Source organism: Lactuca saligna, chromosome 5, assembly GCF_052625555.1.
Source record: "Lactuca saligna cultivar CGN05327 chromosome 5, ASM5262555v1, whole genome shotgun sequence".
Classification (NCBI taxonomy): Eukaryota; Viridiplantae; Streptophyta; class Magnoliopsida; order Asterales; family Asteraceae; genus Lactuca; species Lactuca saligna.
The window spans coordinates 290465706-290476226 of record NC_136421.1 but is presented as its reverse complement, the minus strand read 5'-3'; the positions used below and the strand labels follow the sequence as shown (position 1 = coordinate 290476226).

Here is a 10521-nt window from a genome sequence, read left to right as displayed (position 1 = left end):
GTAAGACTCAAAGTCCGAGTACTGAGGCCGAGATAGCTGAAATGAGTCGAGTTTCATACGCTTCCGCAGTTAGCTCAATCATGTACGCTATGACTTGTACTCGCCCTAATGTAGCCTTTGCTTTGAGCATGGTTAGTAGATATCAAGGGAATCCTGGCAAAGCCCATTGGGTTGCGGTGAAGAATATCCTTAAGTACCTTCGGAGGATGAAGGAATGGTTCTTAGTCCTTGGAGGGAGTGATGACTTGAAGGTGCAAGGGTATAGTGACACCAGTTTTCAGACCGATAGGGACAACTACCGTTCACAGTCGGGCTGGGTCTTTACCCTGAATAGAGGAGCAGTAACTTGGAAGAGTTCCAAGCAGGAAACCGTAGCTGATTCAACGTGCGAATCAGAGTACATCGCAGCGAGCGAAGCGTCGAAGGAGGCAATATGGCTAAAGAACTTCATTGGAGATCTTGGAGTTGTACCTACCATAAAGGAGCCTATGGATATTTTCTGTGATAATGAGGGAACGGTTGCCTTGACCAAGGAACCGAGAGATCATGGTAGATCACGACATATCGACAGAAAATATCACTTTATTAGACATCGTGTAGAAGAAGGACAACTCGTAGTGAAGAGAATATCATCGGAAGATAACCAGCAGATCCTCTTACGAAGGGATTGAGTAGGGTTAAGCATTTGCAACATGATTTATTAAGAGAGAGTAAATATTATTAGTATATTATGAGAATAATATAAAGAATAATATATTAATATAAGTCATAGAATTAATTGGAATTAATTTGGTGACTTAAAGAGATTAATTAAATAAGAGGGTATAAACTGTCACTTGTTTGATAGTTACACTTTAGACTGTAAATCCTTATTGATAAAGGATTGGACGATTTCTAAGGATAGGATAAGCCAAAATCGTCCATGGGGTTATCAAGGAAAGGATATGGATTAAATTAAACTCTAAGTTATCCAATTAGGGTTTAAGTTGTAACCCTTAAGGAGTCTAAAAGTATAAATAAACCCTATGGCTGAGGGAATTCGACATCCCATCTAAAGTAGAGAGACTCTAGCCGAATTCCTCCCCTCTCCTCTCTCCCAAATCATCCTCCTTGCTATTTGGTGTTTGTAATCCATTAAAGGAGTGACAATTGTGACAATAGAAGCTCCAAGACAACAAGATCAACAAGGAATTCAAAGGTATGATTCCAGATCTGTTTCAATATTGTTATTACACCTAAATAGTCATTAGAAGTCTTGGATTCAAAGCATGTTTGATTAGAAAGCCTAGATCCAAGCATTAGGGTTTTGCATGCGCACATAAGAAAGTTCTTATGGCTAAAACCCATCAACAACTACTGTTCGCAGTCGGGCCGGATCTTTACCCTGAATGGAGGAACAGTAACTTAGAAGAGTTCCAAGCAGGAAACCGTAGTTGATTCAACATGCGAATCAGTGTACATTGCAGCGAGCGAAGCGTCGAAGGAGGCAATATGGTTGATGAACTTCATCGGTGACCTTGGAGTTGTACCTGCCATAAAGGAGCCCATGGAGATAATGAAGGAGTGGTTGCCTTGACCAAGGAACCAAGGGATCATGGTAGATCTCGACATATCGACAGAAAATATCACTTTATCAGACATCGTGTAGAAGAAGGACAACTCGTAGTGAAGAGGATATCATCAGAAGATAACCCAGCAGATCCGCTTACGAAGGGACTGAGTAGGGTTAAGCACTTGCAGCATGCTAGGAGTATTGGGCTGAAGGATGATATTTGCATAGATTAGATAGTAGTAGAAACGTGTAATAGATAAATGTAATTAACGTTTGATGATTAAATAAAGGAGTTTTATTTATGAGTAATGTTACTATCTTATGTTAATTGTTTAACTATTGTTTCACTTTGCATGTTTTGACTTCCAGAATAATTGAGTTTATTAAGAATAATCGAATTATTCAAATTGTCCACAATCGTTCATATGTCGGAAGTAGATATGAATAAAGATTGTCATGAATTGGTGTGTAGATTGTCTAAATGGTAATAGACATAGAAAAAGATTGCTGCAACGTTCATGAGTGCTTATGAACTTGTTTTGAGCATTTGAACAAACCCGCGCTTGCTGGAATCACCTTATGGAATGTGACAAAAGGGTGATCGCAAGACGATAATATCATATGGTCTTAAAACCTAGATATATGGTTTGTTATTTGTTAATTGGTTTTACATTGATAATGCGAAACCGCATCAGTAACTTGATGCTATAAAACACATTGTTGTGTATAATTGGTTAATGAATAAGTAAATGCATATAAGTCGAAGTTTATCTTTTACTTTTATCCTAACAAGGAAAAAGCGATATCTTGGCCGCTCGATGATTTTATTTGACTTATATACCGGGCCCGGTCAGAACTGAATTGATGAGTTCGATTAAGTTCTATGTCAAATAAATCTGAGATCGAGAAACCAAAATGCTAGACAATTGGTTCCATATAAATGTCAGTATGATATGTATACAAAGGACTGTACGATCCCTTATCTAAAGGACAAGATTGATTAGATCAGAGTTTAACAGCGTCTTTGAGAGCTACGATTGCAAACCGGATTGTACTTGTGCATATAGTTACTAGACTTATCCATATGGGAGACCGTTGGAATAGTGTCTAAGGCTGCAACTATATTAGGCAAGTACTTGACCCGGTTGTGCATGGTCCTTTTGGGTTGCCTTCACCAAAGCAACTTGACTGGAGAAATAAATAGAGAAAGAGGTTATGATGATTTATTAATATGCTATAAGAATAATATATTAAAGGAGAAATCATATTTGTTTAATTAATATTGGTCAATATTTAATTAGGAATTAATTTTGTGATCAAGTGTAATTAATTAAACTAGAGGGGCTGAATTTTAATTATGTGATAGTTGCAAAATAGGGCAATGGTTATCCTTGATAAAGGATGGACGAATTCAAGGATAAGGATATCCTTAAAATCATCCAAGGTCCAAGAGATAAGGGTTTTCAAGGCTTATCTTGTGGTTGCTTGGTGGGCAAGTAACTGGATAAGGATAAGGACTGAAACCCTAATCTAAAACCTATATAAAGACCCCTAGGCCTTGGGAATTCGTGTACATGCTTCTAAGATGTCCCAAGGACGATTTCCACCTCCTCCATTCTCTCTCTACAGCCTCTCCAATTGCTTGTGGTGTTTGTGAGCCATTAGAGGCACCACACTTGTGGTGCTTGCTATCAAGACTTAGGGTTTGAAGATTTAAGATGTTATTGCAATATAACAACAAGAGGTACGTAATCTAACCTTGTATATTAATTTTGAAAATAGAATTTTTCTTTAGGGTTTTATTCTTGTGTTCATAATGTTGTGTATCTAATAGCAAAACATAGATCCAAATTAGGGTTGCATGCACACATAGGATTGTTTGTATAAAACCCATCACTTTCATGCCCACACAAACAACATAGAACTCAGTGAGGAACATGTGAGGATCTTAATTTTCCAGGCTTCTAAAAGGTTGGGAGTAAGTGTATGAGCCTGCATTTTACTTTTAAGTTGGTGGCTGCCGGATATATGATATAAAGAGGTTGTTGTGTAACTTCTTGTCTCGGCCATTGACAAAGGGTTTGCTCAGGTGGTGGATTTGGAGGTAGATTCCCTCCATGGTTGTCTCCCATTGTGTGAGTAGTAGTTGAAGTTTCTGTAGATGTAGTATTTGGAATGTTATAAGTAGGTGAAGATGGTGGAGTGGTATTTTTAGGCGAGGATGGTCTTGGTGAGAATGAGGGGCTTTCTGTTTCGGATGTGGATACACTTGAGAGGGATATGTTATCCCGAATGTTGATGACCGAAGGGTTAGATGATGAAGAAGTCTTGGATCCCGGTTGCTTCTTACGAAGCTTGGCTTGCTTCCTTAACTTCTTTGTAGTTTTCTCTATCTCCGAATCAATTGGCAGTGGTGTACCTGTACGAAAAGATCTAGGCATAAACAATTAGTAACACCGTGTCCCTAGCAACGACGCCAATTTGTTAGGCATGTCAAACCCATCAAATAAAGGGGTACAAATGACTCCAAAAAAAACACTACTAATTTGCACTAAAAACGTAATACAAGGTAACTAGGGTCAATCCACAAAGACACATGATAAGTGCTTATACCGTTTTTGCGTAAGGTAGGATTAAGATCACAAAACAGGGGGGGTTATATGTAATGGTTTAAACAAATAACTGAAATAATAAGTAAGCAATTGATTATTTGAAGTGAATTCAAGATTTGTAAATACTTCAACTCTATGCAAGACTTGTTAGTGATGTGTTTCAAAGAAATGATATTTCTTTAATTCTATCTAAGTTGGTACTTAGAAATGCTAACAATCTCTTGCAATTCTAATTCAACATTTTAATTAATCAAAATAAGCTATTTGATTAATTCTAATCTAACCAATCAAATCTAAACAAACTCTTAGAATTAGGTGGAAAGATTGCAATATGATTTGTATGAATTTTACCAACAACATTCAATGCTCCTTATAAGCTAGGGAGTGTAAAAATGTGTGAATTTGATTTACATTAGAATCATTGTAAGTAGCATGATTTAATCCATGTTACTTATTCTATTTTACAAAACAATTACGGATTTTGCATAATAGATAACTTGATTGATACAATCCTAACTTAATTGGCCAAAAAGCACTAGAATTCAAATCAAACCTTCAATTAAAAGAAAATCAAATTCACTAGATAGCACTTAAAAACAAACATCAAGTCACAAGATTGAAGTCACATGCAATAGTCAATACATGAACTTGGAGAATCTAGGGTTCTAGCCACACATGACTAGAACAAAACACAAATTAAGAAATTAAAGTTAAAGTCTTAAAAATTGAAATCCAAATGAGATCCAAGTGTTTCCAATTACTAATTGTCTTTAAAATCCTCCACAGAATTGCCCCAGAAACTCCGAAGTTTGACTTCCCTCCTCTTGGAACAGGTTACCCCTTTTTAGAAACAAGGAAAACTGCTTTAAACTTACGACAACGTTTACACGGCTCGGGTAAATTAACACTAGCATTTACACGACCGTATAAACACAAAAAGTACGCTGCACAATTTGGTCAGGACTTCAAAGTACAATGCTCAGAGATCTAAGTTTACACGGCCCGTGTAAACTCAAGGCTTCCATTTACACGACCCGTGTAAATCTCTGAGAAGCCAAAATCTTCATTTCTTTGATATCTTTCTCTTTGGTGCTACGCAAGTCCCAAAACTTCATCTACATCTCTTATTCACCTCTTCAAGTAAGATCCTACCTCCAAAAGTCCTAGAAATATCACAAAAATGTGTAAATGAATTGCCTCGTGAAAAATCCCAAAAACCATGCAAAATGCATGAGTTTTAGCCTATATGCAATGCAATTTTATGGAGTAAAACTACAAAATGGGTGAATGAACTGCACCTAAAAAATCTCCCCAAGCTTGAACCTTTCTTGTCCTCAAGAAAGAACAAGAAAAATTTAGACTGGAGAAAATAAAAGAAAAAAAAGAAAAGAAAATTAAATCAAAATCAAAACTTTTGAAACTTAATGCAAAAATCAATACAAACAAATTCTTACAGATATCCTAATAAACACATAAAAAAACTCAATGAACAATTAAGAAACCTAAAAATATCCTAATTAACAAAATTTAATAAAATCTTACTAATAATGGATTAAATTACACCAATTGTGTCTCATACAGATGCAAAAATGCATGTTGGATCTCTATTTTCAAAAATTAACTTGGACCGTCCATGATATGTTTAAAAGTTACGCATTTCATACCTTTCATCATTAGTAATTTTTTTTGTCAAGTTATCCACATGCTAAGGGTATTTCAGTCTTTTACCTAAATAAGACAATAAATAACTAAACCCTAATTTTATTGAATCTCATCTCCCATGTTCTCCACTTGTTCTCCCATCAAACATCCCTCCAACAACCCTCCGTCGAACCACATTATGATCAAATATGTTCAATTGAAAAATAACGAAGAATCAGCAATAGCGAATCACCCACAAAAGTAGGCAACGGTAGCGAACCATGTTAAATACCAAAGTCCAAGCTTCTTAAAAAAGTTAATCCTTCGCAATCTATTTCTCATCCTATATTAAACCTTCAATGACGAACCATCAATCTGCGAAGCACCAAACTGTGAGGCCTTCGTTATCAAATGTCGATCCTTCATCTTCCCATAATTGATGTCGAACCAGCTATGACACAAACTGCGAATCAATGGAAAATAAACTTGTGAGACCATTACAATCTGCAAAGTCAACGTATCGATTTTCAGTCTGATACGAGAACGAGATGCGAATTCAACACTTGCAAGACCTATAAAATATGATCATCGCTAAGCACCAAACTATAAGTCCATGGTTCTAAAACTATGAGAAACTTATTGTGAAGCCTCATTCATCCCAAATAATGAGATTAACAATTAACCTCCAATTGCGATTCAAAGACCCATCACTATGAATCCATGTAATCGTTTTAGAATAACCTTCGCACAATCAAGGTCCAAAGTTCAATTGAGAAACCACCATTGCGATACACATAACCAAATCACAACCTTCATTCCAATTCATCTCCCTCTTCATTTCCAGATAAACAAGAACACAATTTTTTACTTTTTGGTTTGACTTTGTCATTTGATCATTAAGTCAGAATTAATCATCCATCATAAGCTTTCAATTATGAAGCTACCTATGACCATCAGAACCTTATTCACGACAAACACCAATTCATCATTTTCAAATTGATTTTTCGATCAATACATCGGTAAAACTAAAAAAAATTCACCTTCATCTGTTCTTGATTGTTCTTCAATTGTTCGGCAACAAAAAATCAAGAAAAAATCTCTAATCATTCAATTTATCAGTAAACCTTAAAAATGTACTTCATGAACGATGAGAGCAACGACAAACCGGTTTTGGAATTGTTACAAACTGATTTTTGGAATCGATAAAATCAAAGGCATTGAAATTTATGATCTTATGCGGAATCGATTGCGAACGATATTTCTTTATATCAATTAATCGACGAAGTCAATAAAAACCGATTTGAATGAAAAAATTAGTATGAATATGATTTGTACAATGAATACAAATTGGATGTATTTGATTGATCATGAACAATGATTGGTAAAATACTTTAGGCTCAACTGACTGGATTGATGAACTGTAAATGTTAGAATAATATGAGTTTGATTTTGGATCCAAACGAACAGTGATGTATCAAAATTCTTTTTAGCTAATATTGACTATGTAATATGAATTTGGGTCGATATAGTTGAATCAAAATAATTTGATGAACAATAATCAACAGTTCTTCGGCTTAAAATTGATATGAACATTTAGATCTCGTGATTCGTCTTAATGAATATAAATTGGAATAGATCAAAGATAAATTAATGTGAAGCTATAGAAAATGAAATGGATAAAAAAAAATAGATCTAATGGAGAGACTCACCACATATTTTGAATATTTTGTTGATTGCGCAAAAATGTAGTTACCGGTTCTTTTCAGAAAACTCTGTAAGTTAAGCTGCACTTATTATACTTTAGGTGTTAGTTTATTTATATTCATAGTCGTTATTATGAAACTATAAATAATATTTATTAGTGATTTCAAGTTATGATAATGATTGATCTACTAACGATAGTGATGTCTAGGCTGGACCTAGTGTGGTGTTTAAAGTTGGATTTCTAAATAGTATACTTTGTATACCAAACGGACCCTATCTCTGATATAATCCTACCTGGTTATTCCTTACTTGATAGATCTTGATGTATACATTGGGATTATTGAGGAATCTAGACTATCGTTATTATAGTCATAAGGATTGTGAAACTAGACTAATAATTCACATTATTTAAATCCAGGTATTTTGAAAGGATAAGGTGTTAGGCAAAATGATTCAAGAACCTCAAATCACCTACTCTTGTCAGGTGAGTTCGTAATTACTTTCAAGAGCACAATTTAATAAAAGTATTTATTCTTTAGAAGACTTACTAAATGTTAATTGTATTAATTATACTTTATGCTATTTGTGTAAACTATGATAGTACTACTTGAATAGGAACTGTACTAGAACTCGGTTGCTTTAGTCTTGTTTAGTTATAAAATAAGGCTTGTAAAAGATTTTTAGTCCAAATTAAGCAAAATATTGAATAGCTCTCATCCTGGGGTAGAGTGTAAGATCAATGTGATGTGTATTAGTCCTCATCTTCTTAGATGACCAGAAATGGTGGGTCTAGATCATCCAACTAGTAGGTATCTCTAAATTATCAACTAAAATATATAACAACACTTGGCTATTCTAGTCGGTCTAGTGACTTATGTTGATAGTGTAGATGTAACACCCCCTCTGGCACGTATCACAATATTGTCCGCTTTGGGTCACTCGGCACGAGGACTTCCCAGGGGGTCATCCATCCCGGTACTACTCCCGCCCGAGCACGCTTAACTGCAGAGTTCTTATGGGATCTGCTGCCCTCACGGCTTTAAAACGCGTTGTGATAGAGAAGGTATCAACACCCCTTTATAAGGAAATGTTTCGTTCTCCTTCCAAGCCGATGTGGGATCAGGTGCAACCCACCTTCACCCCCCCATTATAAGGTTCGACGTCCCTGTCGAACACATCGACCCGTGCCCTAGCTCTGATACCATTTGTAACATCCCCCTCTGGCACGTATCACAATATTGTCCGCTTTGGGCCACTCAGCACGAGGACTTCCCAGGGGGTCACCCATCTTGGTACTACTCCCGCCCGAGCACGCTTAACTGCAGAGTTCTTATGGGATCTGCTGCCCTCACGGCTTTAAAACGCGTTGTGACAAGGAAGGTATCCACACCCCTTATAAGTAGATGTTTCGTTCTCCTTCCAAGCCGATGTGGGATCAGATCTAACCCACTTTCACCCCCTATTATAAGGTTCGACGTCCCCGTTGAACACATCGACCCGTGCGCTGGCTCTGATACCATTTGTAACACCCCCCTCTGGCACGTATCACAATATTGTCCGATTTGGGCCACTCGGCACGAGGACTTCCCAGGGGGTCACCCATCCCGGTACTACTCCCGCCCGAGCACGCTTAACTGTAGAGTTCTTATGGGATCTGCTGCCCTCACGGCTTTAAAACGCGTTGTGTTAGGGAAGGTATCCACACCCCTTATAAGGAATGCTTAGTTCTCCTTCCTAGCCGATGTGGGATTAGATCTAACCCACTTTTAAAATTTGGACCATTTCTCGATTTGTGCGTGTCATCCTTGCGCAGGGGCCATGCTAATCTTCTCTGTATCGTTCCAATTTTATCGGATGTCCCCGAAGGAGAACTAAGCATTCCTTATAAGGGGTGTGGATACCTTCCCTAACACAACGCGTTTTAAAGCCGCGAGGGCAGCAGATCTAACCCACTTTCACCCCCCATTATAGGGTTCGACGTCCCCGTCGAACACATCGACCTGTGCTCTGGCTCTAATACCATTTGTAACATCCCCAAAAACACAATTTAACAATTTAATGGGAGGTGGTTGGATGTGGTCAAGGATTATGATTGTGAAATCCTGTACCACCCGGGCAAGGCTAATGTGGTAGCCGATGCATTGAGCCGCAGGGCGGAGAGCACTCCATTGTGAGATGTATGTCTGAGACTGACTGTGATGACTCCGGTATTGGATGCTATTCTTGGGGCACAGGTCGAGGCTGTGAGACCTGAGGTGCAGAAGAAAGAGCGGGTCGTTGGGTTAATTTCAAAGTTCGTTAAGGATGGACGAGGACTTCTGACGTTCAGGGTCGGATTTGGGTACCGTTCGTGGGCGGTACGCGTATTACTTTGATGGAAGAGGCTCATAGATCGAAATTCTCGATCCATCCCGGTGCTACGAAGATGTATTTGGATTTGAGGAAGGAATATTGGTGGCCCTGTATGAAGAGAGACGTCGCCCGGTTCGTTGAGAGGTGCTTGACCTGCCGTAGAGTTAAGGCCGAGCACCAGAGACCGCATGGCAAGTTACAGCCATTGGAGATTCCTGAGTGGAAGTGGGAACAAATCACTATGGATTTCATCACCAAATTGCCGAGAACTGCCAGGGGAGTCGATGCAATTTGGGTGATTGTGGATAGGTTGACGAAGAGTGCACACTTCCTTGCCATCAGCGAGAGTTCATCAGCGAAGAAATTGGCGGAGTTATATGTGAGAGAAGTAGTATCTCGGCATGGAGTGCCGATCTCGATTGTTTCGGACCGTGTTGGACGCTTCACTTCCAAGTTCTGGAAGAAATTTCATGAGGAGCTGGGTACTAAGCTGCATTTTAGTACCGCATACCATCCCCAGACAGACGGTCAGAGCGAGCGGACGATTCAAACGCTGGAGGACATGCTTCGAGCGTGTGTGTTAGATTTCGGGGGTAGCTGGGATGCGTATTTACCCTTGGCAGAGTTTTCCTACAACAACAGCCATCATTCGAGCATTGG

At 38.1% G+C, this 10521-nt stretch overlaps 1 non-coding gene across 1 annotated transcript; it reads right to left on the bottom strand.

Moving 5' to 3' along the window:
- Positions 1-9276: 9276 nt before the first annotated feature.
- Positions 9277-9381, bottom strand: LOC144999421 (U6 spliceosomal RNA). Its single transcript, XR_013660890.1, has one exon. It is a non-coding gene; the product is annotated as a U6 spliceosomal RNA (small nuclear RNA).
- Between the last annotated feature and the right edge of the window lie 1140 nt (positions 9382-10521).